Source organism: Manihot esculenta, chromosome 16, assembly GCF_001659605.2.
Source record: "Manihot esculenta cultivar AM560-2 chromosome 16, M.esculenta_v8, whole genome shotgun sequence".
Classification (NCBI taxonomy): Eukaryota; Viridiplantae; Streptophyta; class Magnoliopsida; order Malpighiales; family Euphorbiaceae; genus Manihot; species Manihot esculenta.
Genome location: NC_035176.2, coordinates 5024043 through 5042044, shown reverse-complemented (window position 1 = coordinate 5042044; position 18002 = coordinate 5024043).

Below are 18002 nucleotides of genomic sequence, written 5' to 3'. Positions count from 1 at the left end.
AATCAAATTTTTTGATAATCAATATCTTTTATGTTTTTAAAGAATTTTTAGTTGCTATTAAAAACTTTTAGAATTTATGCACTATTAATCTGATTATTTGTATAATGTTAAAAAATCTAATTATTTACTATTTGATTAATGTAATACTGTTGATTTTTAAAATTTATGGACAATTAATCTGATTATTTAATTATAAATCATTATTTGCTGGGTTGTGGTTCTTGTCATTGAATAGTTTTTGTCATTGAATTGAATTAAAAAAATTATTTGCTGGGTTTGCTGAGTTGCTGGTTCTTGTCATTGAACATTTCTCCTCTTACTACTGGTTTGCTGATTTGTTGGGTTGTGCAACTGTTAGGTAGTTTATTTAGTAGTTTGTGTCATTGAATTGAATTAAAAAAATTATTTGCTGGGTTGCTGAGTTGCTGGTTCTTGTCATTGAACATTTCTCCTAGGTTGTGCAACTATTAGATAGTTTATTTGATAGTTTTTGTTATTGAATTGAATTTAAAAAATCGGATTCGAATATTGTGCGGGTATTGTTAAACGGATTTGGGACGGGTTCGGATAGTAAAATTAAAATATTAAACGGGTTTGGGACGGATTCGAGAATCGTATATATAATCGAATTCGGATTTAGGTACTCTCAATTTTGCGATACCCTACCCGTTTACTTCCCTAATCCTGAACTTTTAATTAAAGTCCAAATAAAATAAATTCAATTCAATTTTATCACACTAATCTTTAAAAATAATTGTTAATTTAATAAAATACTATTTTAATAATAAAATATTGTTTGAATAATTTACACAGTCGTCTCTAAATTATAATTAAAGTCACAAATTAGTCCCGACTAAAATTTTAGTAATAAATTAATTATAAATTTTGATTTAGTGTAACAAATTTGCACTTCTGTTAAGACGAGTCAAATTGTCATTAATTGCTATTGAAATAACTATACCCTCTGGCAAATTGCAGTTTGTCGAGTTGCACAGAATACCCTAAATTCAACACAAGCCATAGGGTCTTAGAAGCTAAACTATTCTGCATCCCTATATCAAGCAAGGACTGCAATCCTTTGCTGTGGTTTCTTGCGAGAAGGATTGCTTCTTTTCTGCCAGAACTGTTGAACAACAATTTCTGCAAATCCTGAGTGACTCAAAAACGTTGGATTTCTTTAAATAATAATTCAGTTTAGTTTTATTCATCACTAACTAAGGCACGTCTAATACTGAAACATAACTTCTTAATTATTAAAAAAATAAAATAAAATAATAAAATTTGAATCGTATTAGACACTGTTCTTAACGATTTATTTTGTAATCTCCAGAATTAAATAGATTTTCCTAAAATTTAATTTTCAGAATTAAAATAATAAAAATTTATCTCTAATTTATAATTCAGTAAAAAATACAATGAAGAAAAAATAAAATAGAAAAATAGGAATATATTTCTTTATAAAGATTGAGGGTATTTATAATGAAAAAAATGAGTGTTATAAGTAGTTATAAAAATCTGGAAATAATATAATAAAATCATAACGGTCAGATTTAATATTAGACTGCAAGTTTCTATGGTCTTCCAAGTTTAATCTCACATAAATAGATTTAAACGAGAGACCAAACATAATTTTTATAACATTTAAAATAATCTACTAAGAAACCTCTAAGAACACACAAAAATACTCGTAGAAAACAATAAGAAAAAGCTGAACAGAGACTTTCAATAGCAAGTTTGGCAAGCAAACCTTACTTTGGCGGCTGAACCTGAATTCTTCAGCACACTCTAGCATACATAGATCATGGATTAAGGCACATCATTCAATTTAAAACCCAAAAGATCTAAGAGATCTTACATGCATAGCCACCCCTTTGAAATAACCTAAAGATCCTTTAAAAGTTACAACTTAAAAAAAAAAAATCAAAAGAGAGAGAGAAGTAAGGATTTGAATTTACCTCTCGGAAATATAATGGTAACAGCAACCAAGACTCGGAGGATCTTTTAATTAAAATAAAATTCATTCCAAATACTTTTGTTTTACTGTGCGGTATCAAACTAAAAAAAATAAAAATAATGATTTTAATATGTAATATTCATTAAATATTTTTTAGAAATGAAACATTATTTTCCTTTTAATGTTAATTGATTTGTATAAAAATTGATTAAAAATTAAAAAATTAAAAAATTACTTCCATCATATAAAACTGAAAACTTAAAATATTAATTTTAATGTGTAATGTAACATTAAATATTTTGTAAAAATATAACTAAAAAAACATTTTTCTCCTTTTAGATTGATTTATATAAAAATTGATTAAAAATTAAAAAAATAATTTCACCTCATTGAAAAATTAAAATAATGATTTTAATATGTGATGTAACATTAATTTATTTTTGAAAAATAAAATAAAATCTTTTTATTTTTAAATTGGTTTGCATCCAAACTTATTAAAAATATAAATAAAATAAAAAAAATGAATAAAACTCTAACTCTATTTAATTCATTGAGAATCATAATATATTACATTTAAAATAAAAATAAAATATATTCTTTTAATTTATTTATAATTTTATAATTAAATCTATCATTCACCTAATTCTACATTATAATAATATTTTAATAAAATTAAAATTAAAAAAACTATATACAATATAAGGTAACACAAAAAAAAAATAATACTTGGTAAATTCTCCCCTGATGAAAAAAAAATAAGATTAAATTAAGACTCCATTTCTTTATAAAAAATAATTTATATTTAAAAAATATTTTTTAATGAGATAATTTAGTTTTTATTACTTAATTTTAATTTTAAAAGTTAAAATTTATTAATAAATTTATATATAAAGATTTTAATAAAAATTTTAATGTATTTTTTTTTAAAATGGGTTATTTTTTTATTAAGAAAATACTTTTTGTTAATTAAGTTTTTTTAATGGAAAACGAAAAAATAAAAAATATTAATTTAAAAAATATTTTTTAAAATAATAAAATAGAAATAAATAGAGGCTAAATAAAATACTAATATTATATACAATGGGACCACTATTCGATTTAAATTGAAAAAATCGATCGAACCGAATTAATTTAAACATTCGATTTGATTTTTTATTTATTTCGGTTCGATTCAGTTTTAATTTTAAAATTTTTTATTATTTTGATTCGGTTCAGTTTTGATTTGAAAAAAATTGAAAAAACTAAATCGAACCGATTAATGATAATAATATATTATTTTTACTAATTTAGGGAGATTAGATCATATTAAGATTAAAATATTTAAATTAAATTTTAAAATATTAAAAATAAAGTATAAAAAATAAAAAATTTATTAAAAATTCAAACTGATCAAACCAAATTGAATCAAATTAAATCAGATCGATTTAGTTTGATTTAATTTCTGATTAAAATCAATTCGATTCAATTTTCATAAATGCTAAAATTTTGATTTTTAATTTATTTAGTTCAATTTGATTTTAAATCGAATGAACGGATGTTCATATCCTAATATGGTTAAGAATTACTATATCTTTACGGATGTTCATATCCTAATATGGTTAAGAATTACTATATCTTTACTTTTATATATATATATAGTGGACTCTGTTGTACATATTTTTTATACTTGTTATATATATTCGTGATATTTTTTTTATAATTTTATAACAATCATATTATAGCATAATATTAAATAATTTATATTAATCTACCTCTCTCTATATATAATATAATATAATATAAATAATAAAATTATCATTTAATTTATATTCTTATTTTTATATTAATTTTATTATACAATATAATTTTATAATAATTATATTATAGCATAAATTAAATAATTTATACTCATCTACCTATATATATATATATATATATATATATATATATATATAATATAAATAATAAAATTACCATCTAATTTATATCCTTATTTTAAAAAATTTAATATTAAGATAAAGTATAATATTATCATCTATTTTAAAAAAAAATTATTAACTATTTAAATAATTAAATATGGTTGTAAATAATTTAAAATTTTAAGGGTATTTTGGGTAATTCAATTATTTTCTCTTTTTTCACTTTTATATATAGCATAAATTTAAATACTTAAAAAAATAAAATACTTAAAGTAATTATTATATCATGTTATTTAAATATTTTTGTAATGAGATTGTTTTAATAGATAATTTTAATTAAAATTCTATGTGGATTAAAATTAATGAAATAATAATTTTGTTAAATAGATAATTTAAAATTTTTTTAAAAAAATTCAAACTAATTTAATTTAAATTTTATTAATTACATTATTAGTAGAATTTATATAAATTTTAAGTTCTTAATTTTTTTCTATTTAAATTCTTATAATAATTTTTGTTATAACTCAAAATCTTTAAAAAAAAGTGGTTCTAATCGATTAAAACTACAACAGTTTTATAGAATTTTTTTAATTAAATAGATTTTGTAAAAAATATTAAAATATTTATAATAATACTAATATTAAAAAAAGTTAAATTTTATAATATATTATATTTAAAAAATTATTTAATAAACATTAATTTAATTGAATTATTATCTATAATAAATGAAATAATTTTTTTTATTTTTTAGTTTATATGTAATTTATACTATATATCAAGATTTGAAGAGTAATAAATAATAAAATTGTCTAAAATATATATTTATTTTTATTATAAATTATTTTTATTTTAATTGATTAAAAAATAAGAAATAAATTGTGGAAGCCGCCAGAAACAGGCTGGGTGGTAGTGAATTCCGATGGTAGTGCATTGTTGTCAGCAGGAAGGGCAAGTTGTGCAGGTTGTTTTCGAAACAATGAAGGTAGATGGCTTTTGGACTTTCAACGGTTTTTGGGCAATTGTGGAGCAATGGAAGCTGAGCTATGGGGAATATATTATGCTTTAGTATTAGCATGGGATTCAGGGTGGAAGAAGATTGAAGTTCAAACGGATTCTCAACTCGCGTTAGATTTACTTGCAGGTAGAGGTTCAGGAGTTTTTAGAGTTGCTAATTTGGTGAGGAATTGTCGTGATCTTATCAATAGAAGCTGGGAAGTCAAGATGGTAAAAATTTACAGGGAAGCAAATGCGGTAGCGGATCGTTTGACTAGTTTAACCATTGGTGATGATTTTAATTTGAAAATTCATCAATGGCCTGCTGTTACTATTAAATTTTTACTGGATGCTGATAGGTTGGGGTTTTCATGGCCTAGATTAATAAAATAAGGGCTCTATCCCTCTTTTTCTAAAAAAAAAAAAATAAGAAATAAATTTACTATTATATAAAATTTTTAAATTTTAATTTAAAACTAATTGTAAAATATGATGAGATTTATCGGTTATAATATTTGTAATATGCAGATTAAATTATTTTCATCTTAGGATCAAATAATTTTATTCTTTATACTATTTTTATATAGAAATACCGTTACAAAAATATGAATTTTTCAGAATGACATATCGAAAATATTTCAAAAAAAAATAGTTATATATTATCACACAAGATTTAAAAAAAAAATTATATATCTTACATATTAATTGTAATATTACATTTTTATTGGTTATTTTTTTCTACGCCGAGTGAAAATAAGATATTTTTCTCTATTTTTATTTATATTAAAAAGATTTATTATTTAATTTCCAAATATTACTATTATTAACAAGTAAATTTTATGATTTTTAAAATCTATTAAAATTTTCTCTACGTCAACAAAATAGTCTTTTTATCATTTTTTCGTTAGAAATAGATGAAAAATAAGAGAGAAAATTTTTAAAACCCAATTTTACCCCTAAATAAAATTCCTTATTTAAGCTCTGAGTATTGTCATTATTAATAGATTAGTTTCTGTATTTTTAAAAATTTATTAAAATATTTTTAATACATTTTAATAAATTTTACCAAATTACCTCTTCTCCTCTCCTCCTTGAAGAAAAAGGATTAAAGAAAGAGGAGAAGAGGTAATTTGCTTTTTTCAACCTCCTTTCCTCGAAAAAGAAGAAGAAAAATTAAAGAGGAGATATTTGATCTTTTGCTAAATTTTTAACGGTAAAAATAAATGAAAGAACTATTTTGTAAGATGAGGTATTTGATTTTTTACTAAATTTTTAACTGTAGAAATAAATGAAATAATTATTTTATTGATGGAGAGAAAATTTAAAAATATTTTAATAGTTTTTGAAAATGCAATATTAATAATAATAAAATTCAAAAATTAAATAGTAAATCTCCTTTTAAATTTTTATAAATTTTATTATTATAAATTAATTTATATATGTACACAAAAATAAATTAAAAATAAATTAATTTAATTATATAATTAAAATTTTCATATATAAATTATAATATTACAATTTTAATATTTTATTATAAAATTGAATTATAAAATATATTATGATCTTTATAATAAATATATAAACATTAGAGTTTTTATAATATAATTTTATATTATATTATAAATATTTTTTTCTGTTTTAATGTATATTTTTTAAAATTTTATTGTAATAAATTAGTTTATATATATATAAATAATAAATTATAAATTGATTGAAGTAATTATATATTTAAAATTTTTATATATAATATTATAATTTTAATATAGAATTAAATTATAAAATATATATTACGATTTTTATAATAAAAATATAAAATATTACAGTATTTTTATAATATAATTTTTTATTTATTTGAAAGTAATAATAAATATAAAAACGTGCAAAACATGTTAGATAATATTAGTACTATTAAAATTAATAACACTTAAAATTAAGTTGATTTTTAATATTATGATAATTATTTTATTATCTTATTATTTTAATATTATAAATTTAAACTTCTTATTTAATAATTTATTACTTTGACAATTGTATTAATATTTAATTAAAAATTGAATTGTATTATCATATGAATGAATGATATTATCACTTTATTATTTTATAATTATTTTTTTTAAATTAAATTTATTTTTACTAAATTAAATATTATTAAAATTAAAATTTATTTTAATAATTTTATATCAAATTTTTGATTTTTTTACTATTAATATATATCCTAAAATTCAAATATGCATTTAGTAACTTTAAGTTTATTTAAATAATTTTTTTTATTTTCAAAATTAAATATAATTATTTATAATTAAAAGACCAACATATTAACTAATAATTTTATTAATTTAAAATATAAATATTTTATTAGATTTAAATAATAAAATCATTATTCGCTTTAAAATTTATTATCAAATTTATTATTTTATATTCTTTTCTTTTAGAATGATTTAATATGTAAATGTATTATTCTAGCAATTTTATTTCCAAAATTTTGTTTTTTATTCATGTATATGTCAAAATTTAATTTTTATTATTAATTTAAATAATAAAATCATTATCTATTTTAAAATTCAAAGTAAATTGTAAATAACTAAAAGGTTTAAGGCTATAATTAACAATCCTAATATTCTTCGCTCTTTTTAATTTTTATATAATTTTATTATATGAAAATTTTAATAAGTATTATTTATTAGTAACTTAAAAATTCTTACATTAAATTTTGATTTTGTTATTTTCTACTTAGGTATAAGTGTAATTTTATGTTTTTTAATTAATTTTAATTTTCAATTTATTAAACTAATTCACTTAACAAGTATGAAATATATTTTTTTAAAATTTCAATCTATCCAATATCTTATAAAAGGACTTTTTTATTCAATTAAATCAATGACTTTTTTTAATAATAGAAAAGTTAAACGTTAATACCTGTGAAATAATGATAAATTTTAATTTTTAAAAATATTTTATGTGAATAAAATTTTAATAAGAAACCTTGAGTTCAACAAAATAAAAAAAAATTTAAACTTTTATATATATATATAGTGATAGTTTAAATATTAGAATGAAAGAAAATAATTTATGGTATGACTCAATACTCGTTCAAAATATATTTATATGATAGCAATTTTTCATTGATACACGTGGTGACAACCTTATAAATCAAGATATTCGAACATCTAGACTTATTATTGAGAGATGTGAAATCAAGGCAATCGTATGTAGGATGTGTAGTTTCAAAGGAGACACGTCCAAGAGAGTTGGCAAAGTTTTCATGGGTTCTATTTATTATCATTGAAGGTTGTTACAGTTCGATCCTTAGGATCACAATTATCACAACATTTTGTATTTACTAGCGGGTATGAATCAGATTCTTAGAGAAAATCATTAATTATCTTAATCTTCTTATACTATAAAAGCCAATCAAAACATTGGTTTAAGATATGCATTCTACTATTCACTTGAACAACTTTTCCTTATTACTTTACTCGCCTATTTAAAAAACTTTATCACTTATAGAAAGAGTTACCACATGTCATGTAGGAGGGTCAAACTAAAAAGGACCATTTAGGATCTTGAAGGTTATTCGTCCTGGTGCTTATAAACTGGCCAAGCTAGATGGCCGTGTCATTTCTTATTCTTAGAATGCTTATAACTTATAAAAGTTTTATCAATAAAATTAACGAGGTACTTGTTCATTTGTTGTGATTGATTAAATTATATGGAACGATGAGTTGACAAACAACGCGAGTCAACAAAAGTCTGATTAAAACATATTTTTGCCAAAAAATGCCACAATATGGATAATCGCCAGACAAGTAACCAGGTATTAGTCCCATTAATAAATGGCCTATTTTTTTAAAAAAAAAATTCCACAAGGTGGTAACTACCAGGCGAGTAACCAGGTGTTAGTCCCGTTAATCATTAAAACACTTATTTTTTGCCAAATGCCATAAGACGGGGTACTGCCAGGCGAGTATCCGAGTGTTAGTCTCATTAATTATTAAAGGCTTATTGTAACGACCCGAAAATTGGACCGCTACCGGCGCTAGGATCCGGATCGACTTAAGGCCGCCGGGACCCGTAGCAAGCCTAACATGCATCCTGTGAACCTGCTTAATCCCATACATGATCGACAACATCCATAAAAATTAAAACTTTTCTTTCCATATACATCAACCATACTCAACCTGTGCATGCACTGTAAATAACATAAATCATAAACATTGATCCCTCTGTGGGATCTCATCAGTGCCCCCAAAAGGGTGACATAACATATGTTGAGTTGGTTGCATAAATGACATAAAATATCCAAGATCATGCATTAGAAGGGATAACAACATTCTATGGTCAAGCACACCTCTAATATCCATAAACATCATTACATAACTATACTGTACTTTTACATTACATCGTTCTACGATTTGTCATGTCCACATTCTATCTATTACATATACAAGCTTTACTCTAACCGACCTCCTCTTCTATCCTGTACCTGCAAGCCTGGGGGTAAAAGGGAGAGGGGTGAGCTAAAAGCCCAGTGAGTAGAACTATAAAACATATTAACACTATGCTCCAATGAAATGCATCATAACACAGACAATTCACATAAGGGTTGGGTGAACTTGTCACCAATTAGTCCAAGCTAACTCTGTGCCAGGCCGTAGCATGGGGTCCTGGTCTTCCTGTCATAACATTCATTACTTACCATTACCCCAGGGCCTCCTCTGGGCTCCTGGTCTTCGAGTCCCATAATCGTGCCAGGCCGTAGAATGGGATCCTGGTCTTTCCTTACTCTGTGCCAGGCCGTAGAATGGGGTCCTGGTCTTCCTGTCATGGACTAATTGGATCATCCAATATTCACCCACATCAACAACAATCGATGCAATGCGGCATATTCGTGAAAACTAATGCAATCATCCTATTGCATAATCATGATGCATGAAACATGATAAAACATTTAATTTAAAAGATTAAGTTTAGTTCCACTCACCTCTGGCTGACTCTGACAACACTGAAGCAGCTGAACTCACTGCTGGGGTCCTTGGTTCCTCGGGTCCGAACCTACACAGGTGGACTCAAATGAGGGACCAAACACACCTGAACATAACTATAAACTACTCCCCAAAAACCCCCTAAAACATCGTGAAACAACCATAGAAAAAACATGCAAAGGAGGCCTGGACAGGGCACTTTTGGCGGCAGGTTCGGCGGCCGAAAGTCCCTCCAGAGCCAAAAGTCAGGCAGGTTCGGCGGCACCTTCGGCGGCCGAAACTCCCAGACAGAGACGAAACTCATGCATGTTCGGCGGCACTTTCGGCGGCCGAAACTGCCAGACAGAGACGAAAGTCTCCTTTCGGGGGCAAGTTTCGGCAGCCGAAAAGCTGCCTCCCCAGCCATGTTCGGCGGCCGAAAGTTCCTTCGGCTGCCGAACCTGGTTTCTGCCAAAGGGCAGAAACTTGGCTCCCTTTGCACATTTCGCCTCCAAACTTATCAAACATGCATCAAACCTATTCTACAACACACAAACACAAGCATACATGTTCCTAGGGGCCTCAAACCATCATAAACCCCATCTACAACACATCAAGAAACTCACATTGTTCATGAACATACATTTATACCCATAAACTCCAAAAACATAACCATAACCTAAACATGCATTCTCTCCCATAGATCTACTTAAAACTTACTTAAAACATGCAATGAGCTTAAGATCGGCTCTTACCTCTTGAAGATCGAGAGGGAGACGACCTAAACTCGAAGTTGGGAGAGATTGGGTTCTTGAACCTCCAAGCTCGAAAACTTTGCTCAAAAGCTCAAATCTTCAAAACAAAGTTAAAACAAATAAAAATCTTGAAAGATCTAGAGGAAAGACGCCAAAGAGGGGTGAGGGACGGCGGAGACTCACCTTGGCCGAAGATGGGAAAAAAGCTCGCCCGTTTTCGGCTAAGGGACCCTTTTATAGTGGCTGGCCAGACCACGTTCGGGGGCCGAATGTGCCTCCGCATGCATGCCATGTTCGGCGGCCGAACCTGGACTTCCCTCACTTACGCTTTCGGGGGCCTAAAGCACACCCGCAACGCATGCATGTTCGGCGGCCGAACTTGAGGTTCGGCGGCCGAACCTGAGTTTTCCTCCAATGCTATTTTCATGCAAAAACTCATTTTCTTTCATGCTTAATACATAAAACACATTAAAACATTTTATAAAAACATGGTTTTACCCTACTAGAGGCTTCCGACATCCGAGATTCCACCGGACGGTAGGAATTCCGATACCGGAGTCTAGCCGGGTATTACATTCTCCCCCCTTAAGAACATTCGTCCCTGAATGTTCCTCAACTAGCACATGCAAGGTATACAACATATCATACACCTAAAAACACATAGAGACTAACCTTAAAAGAGATGAGGATATTGCCGGAGCATAGACTCCCGTGTCTCCCAAGTGCACTCTTCCAGATTGTGGTGGTTCCAAAGGACCTTCACCATCGGGATTTCCTTGTTCCTTAGCTTTCTGATCTGGGTGTCTAGGATCCGTACTGGCTGTTCCACATAGGTGAGATCCTCTTGGATCTCCACATCAGGCTCACTAAGAACCTTGCCCGGATCTGACACGAACTTTCTCAACATAGAAACATGGAAAACCGGATGGATTCTCTCCATTGAAGCAGGTAAATCCAGCTTGTACGATACATTCCCAATCTTTTGCAAGACTTCAAAGGGTCCGATGTACCGCGGAGCCAGCTTACCCTTCTTCCCGAACCGAACCACTCCTTTCATTGCAGACACCTTGAGCAATACCAGATCCCCCTCCTGAAACTCTACTAGTCTTCTGCGGATGTCTGCATAACTCTTCTGTCTGCTTGCAGCAGTCTTGATTCTTTCTCTGATTAAGGGTACCACCCTGCTGGTGATTTCTACTAGCTCAGGCCCTGCCAAGGCCTTTTCTCCAACTTCTTCCCAGCAAACGGGTGACCTGCACTTCCTTCCATATAAAGCTTCATATGGAGCCATCCCGATGCTAGCATGATGGCTGTTATTGTAGGCAAACTCCACCAAAGGTAGATGCTGCCTCCAAGAACCGCCAAAGTCCAGCACACACATTCTGAGCATATCCTCGATAGTCTGGATGGTCCTTTCTGACTGTCCGTCTGTCTATGGATGGAAGGCAGTACTGAAATCCAACCTGGTACCCATGGCATCCTGCAGACTCTGCCAAAACCTGGAGGTGAACTGGGGTCCTCTATCTGACACTATAGAAACAGGAACCCCATGCAGTCTGACGATCTCATCAACATACACCTGCGCCAACTTGTCCACAGAGTAGCCACTCCTGACAGGGATGAAGTGAGCAGATTTGGTGAGTCTGTCCCCAATCACCCATATGGAGTCCAATCTGTTGGACGTCGCCGGTAACCCCACTACGAAGTCCATAGCTATATTCTCCCATTTCCACTCTGGAATAGGTAGCAGGTTAAGCATTCCAGCCGACTTCTGATGTTCCAGCTTCACCCTCTAACATACTTCGCAGGCTGATACAAACTGTGCCACTTCTCTCTTCATAGCTGGCCACGAATAAACTTTCTTCAAATCCTGATACATTTTGGTGGCTCCGGGGTGAATGCTGTATCTTGCATTATGAGCCTCCCTCATAATGTCTCCTTTTAGCCCTATGTCACATGGTACACATAAACGACTCCCATAGTGGAGGATCCCCTTGTTGTCGAATCTGAACTCGCTGTCTTTGCCTGACTGAACAGTCCTGGCAATCTTCACTAACTCTGGGTCCTCATGCTGTTTCTGAGCCACTTGCTCCAGAAACACAGGTGTCACTTTCATCTGAGCAACTAAAGCACCTGTACCAGACAACTCCAACTGTAGACCTTCCTCAATGAGCTTGTAAAACTCCTTCACCACCGGTCTCCTCTCTGCCGTGATGTGGGATAGACTGCCTAGTGACTTCCGGCTTAGGGCGTCTGCCACGACATTCGCCTTACTCGGATGATACTGAATCTTACAATCATAGTCACTCAGCAGTTCTACCCATCTCCTCTGTCTTAAGTTCAAATCTCTTTGACTCAGGATGTACTGCAGGCTTTTATGATCTGTGAAGATCTCACATTTTACCCCATAGAGGTAGTGCCTCCACATCTTGAGTGCAAAGATTACTGCTGTCATCTCAAGGTCATGTGTGGGGTAATTCAACTCATGCTTCTTTAGCTGCCTAGAAGCATAAGCAATCACCCTCTCATTCTGCATAAGCACACAACCCAGTCCCACACGGGACGCATCACAAAAGACTATGAAGTCTGCATCACTAGCTGGCAGAGCTAAAACTGGCGCTGAAGTCAACCTCTTCTTAAGCTCTTCAAAACTCTCTTCGCACTGGTCGGTCCATAGAAACTTCTGATTCTTCCTGGTTAGCCTGGTCAGAGGAGCTGCTATTTTCGAGAAGTCCTGAACGAACCTCCTGTAGTAACCTGCCAAACCCAAGAAACTCCTGATCTCCGTCACTGAAGTGGGTCTAGGCCAGTTAGCCACAGTTTCTGTCTTCTTGGGGTCCACCTCTATCCCATTCTCTGACACTACATGCCCCAAGAACGAAATGCTCCTCAGCCAGAACTCACACTTAGAGAACTTGGCATACAAGCCATGTTCCCTCAAGGTCTGTAGAACCAACCTCAGATGATGGGCATGCTCCTCTGCATTCCTGGAATACACTAGGATATCATCTATGAAGACAATAACAAAGTGATCCAGGTACTGGCTAAACACTCTGTTCATGAGATCCATGCTGCTGCAGGGGCGTTGGTTAACCCGAACGGCATTACAAGGAACTCAAAATGCCCATATCTGGTCCTGAAAGCTGTCTTTGGCACATCTTCTTCCCTGATCCTCAACTGATGATACCCGGACCTCAGATCTATTTTGGAGAAACAACCCGCTCCTGCTAGCTGGTCGAATAGATCGTCGATCCTTGGCAATGGGTATTTGTTCTTGGTAGTGACTTTGTTCAACTGCCTGTAGTCGATACAAAGCCTAAGGGATCCATCCTTCTTTCTCACAAACAAAACTGGAGCACCCCAGGGTGAGGTACTCGGTCGGATGAAGCCCTTGTCTACCAGCTCCTGTAACTGCTCCTTCAACTCCTTCAATTCTGCTGGCGCCATCCTGTAGGGAGGGATAGAGATCGGTCGGGTTCCAGGCATCAGTTCTATCTCGAACTCTATCTCCCTAGCAGGTGGTAAACCTGGCAGCTCGTCTGGGAACACATCTAAGAACTCTCTAACCACTGGCACCGAGGCAGGCTCTCTAACCTGACTGCTAAGCTCTCTCACATGAGCCAGATACCCCTGACATCCCCTCCTGAGCAACCTACGAGCCTGAAGAGCTGATATCAGACCTCTAGGTGTACCCCTCCTGTCTCCTCTGAAGACAACCTCAGACCCATCCTGACCTCTGAACCTGACTACCTTGTCCCTGCAGTCCAAGGTAGCACCATGGGTAGATAACCAGTCCATCCCTAGAATGACGTCAAAATCTGTCAAATCTAGAACCACTAGGTCGGCGGACAAGCATCTTCCCTCAACAAACACAGGACTACACTGGCAGACTGACTCTGCCACAGATGGATCACACTTGGGTCCACTGACCCAGAGAGGACACTCTAACCCAGAAGTCATCAGACCTAACCTCCCCACGGCTCTCGGAGCAATAAAAGAATGAGATGCACCAGGGTCCATCAAGGCATACACATCTGAACAACCAATGATTAAGTTACTTGCCACCACGGTGTTAGATGCATCTGCCTCCTGCTGTGTCATTGTGAAGATCCGTACTGGAGCTGATGGACCTTCACCTCTGAAGCCCGCTGAAGAAGAGGCTGCCCCTCTCCCTCTGCCTCTGCCACTAGCCTGAGTCATGGCTGGAGCTGCTGGCTGCGCTACACTGCCTGAGGCTGTCTGCTGGGACTGAGCCATCGGGACTGCTCTTGGACATTCTCGAGCCATATGCCCCTCCTGACCACATCTGAAACAGGCGTTCGTCCCAAACCGACATACTCCCCTGTGTGGCCTACCACACTTCGCACAAACTGCATTATCCGCACCAGAGCTTGAGCCACTCCCAAATCCCAGACTGGACTTGACTTTACTCCAGAACTTATTCTTCTTACCCTTGGGCTTACCCCATCTCTTACTGCCTGAAGCTGCTGCACTCAAGGTAGAGGGATCTAACCTTCCCCCACCCGGAGTTTTTGAACCAGAAGATTGTGCCACTGTCTGCTTAACTGTCCCCTGAATGATGGCACTGGCCTCCATTTTCCTGGCCATATCTACTATGGCATGGAAGCTCTCCCTGTCCATGGACTGAATTAAGGAGGAATACCTGGAATGAAGTTTCATGACATACCTCCTTGACCTCTTCGAATCTGTGTCCAGACTCTGCCCAGCAAAAGGCAACAGCTCCAAGAATATGTCGGTGTACTCCTCTACACTCATTTCATCAGTCTGCCTCAATTGCTCGAACTCTATCATCTTCAGCTCTCTTGAACTATCGGGAAAAGCCCAACCTGCAAACTCGTTTGCAAACTCTTCCCAAGACATGCTGTCCACTCTCGGGTTCACATAATTCTTGAACCACTCTCGTGCCTTCTTGCACTTAAGCGTGAACCCGGCCATCTGAATGGCTCTACTGTCATCAGCCCCAATCTCCTCTGTGATCACTTTAACCCTTTCAAGATACACAAATGGGTCATCCCCTTTTTCATACTGAGGAGCACCCAGTTTCATGTAATCTGTCATCCTGACCTTGCTCCCACTGGCTGAGCTAGGTCTAGAAGGTTGAGTAACTGGGGCTGCTGGTTTTGTAGGCGGTGGAGGTGGTGCAACATTTTCTGAGGTAGGGTTTGCTGGATTTGGATAGTAAGGTGGGGGTGGATACATTGGGTATTGTGAATATGGTGGGTAGTATGGTGGGTATGGCATCTGTGTGGGATAAGGAGTGAAGCTAGGGTAATCCGATGTGCCTCCCATCGAATACCCGGGGTTTTGTGAGAAGGGTGGGTAGTAAGGTGGCTGAACAAATCCCGAGGCCTGAGTGTCTCCTTGGGATTCTCCCATACCTTCCTCCGACATGCTAACTCCCAGACTGCCATCCCTCCTCTGCTCTACATCCATATCATCCCCCATGTCCTCTGACGCTCCTCCCTGAACTGTTCCTCTGACTGATCTGCTTCTACCCAGATCTAAAGACCTTCTAGGGTCTCTTGCTGCTCTTTCTCGGTTAGACCTACTAGACATTGCCCTAGGCAATGCTGGAGGACGGGCGCTCATGCCCTCATCCTCAGGTGGTACTCCAGTCAATCTTGCTGATCGACGAGTTCCCCTCATCCTGTTTTCTGAAAAACAGTACACATCACAAGCAAACATTAGCATCATATGGTTCATGTGGGCACACATGAACCCGCATCACATACGTATCATATCATAGCATATCATTAATGCACATGCATATTATCATGGCTGTAATACCCGGCTAGACTCCGGTATCGGAATTCCTACCGTTCGGTGGAATCTCGAAGGTCGGAAACCTCTAGAAGGGTAAAACCATGTTTTATGAAATGTTTTTAAGATATTTTATGTTTCTAAAGTAAAATGAAAATTTAGTTTTGAATGAAAAAGACCAAGGAGGCTTTGCCAGGTTCGGCCGTCGAAAGTTAAGTTCGGCCGCCGAACATGGTAAGGTTTTGGGAGCGTCTTAGGCCTCCGAAAGCCTTGTTTGAGTGAGTCAAGGTTCGGCCGCCGAACCTCATGTTCGGCCGCCGAACATGCATGAGATGTGGGGGCACGTTAGGCCGCCGAAAGGTGATAGAACCAGCCTTATAAAGGACCCCGTGACCGAAACAGGCGAGGTTTTCTCTCCCATTTCGGCCGACGGTAAGCTTTAGCCCTCCTATGGTCATTTTAAGTGTTTTCCCTCAAATCTTCCAGATTTTTACAAGTTACATCTTGTTTTTGAAGAGTTTTGAAGTTTGAGCAAGTTTGGAAGCTTGGAAATCAAAGAGTGGATTCCTCCCTACCTCCAAGCTAGGATCGTTCTTCCTCTCGATCTTCAAGAGGTAAGCTTAGATCCAACCTCTCTTGCATGTTTTAAGTAAGTTTTGAGTAGATCTATGGGGTAGAAATGCATGAGTAGGCTTGTGGAAGTTTATGTTATGTTTATGGGTTTGATGTGCATGTTCTTGAGCAATGTGGCTTGCTTGTGTGTTGTAGTTGGGGCTTAAGTTAGTTTGAGGCCCCTAGGAGCTTGTATGCTTGAGTATGCATGTTGTAGAATAGGGTTATGCATGATTGGTTGTGTAGGGGGTTGAAATGGGCATGAAGAACCAAGTTTCTGCCCTTTGGCAGAAACCAGGTTCGGCAGCCGAAGGCACTTTCGGCCGCCGAACCAGCTTGGGAGGCAGCTTTAGGCTGCCGAAGCCTGCCCCCGAAAGTTGGAGTTTCGGCTCTGTCCGAGACTTTCGGCCGCCGAAGGTGCCGCCGAACATGCATGAGTTTCGTCTCTGTCTGGGAGTTTCGGCCGCCGAAGGTGCCGCCGAACCTGCCTGACTTTCGGCTCTGGAGGGACTTCCGGCCGCCGAAGGTGCCGCCGAAAGTGCCCTACCCAGCCTTTTCTTGCATGTTTTCTAGGGATGTTTTGAGGTGTTTTTAGGAGGTTTTTGGGGGTATGTTTAGAGTTATGTTCTTGTTGTTTGGTGCCTCATTTGAGTCCACCTGTGTAGGTTCGGACCCGAGGAACCGAGACCCCCGGTTGTGAGATAGTCGTTCAGAGTCCGCTGTTAAAGCTTCAGTCACCAGGTGAGTGGGATAATTCCCTAAGTTTTAAAGTAAAGTAATTGAATAAATGAACAAATGAATGAATCTGAAAGCATACTCATGCATCATTATGCCATGCAATATTCCAGGATGTTTGCATTAGAAATTCACGAATATGCTGCATTGCATAAATTGATGTTGATGTGGATGGTTGTTGGGTGATCCATAGTCCTCTGATGTTATGTTATGATGATATGTTATGGAAGACCAGCGAGGCCCATTCTACGCCCCTGGCACTATGTAAGAGAAAGACCAGCGAGGCCCATTCTACGCCCCTGGCACTTGGAAT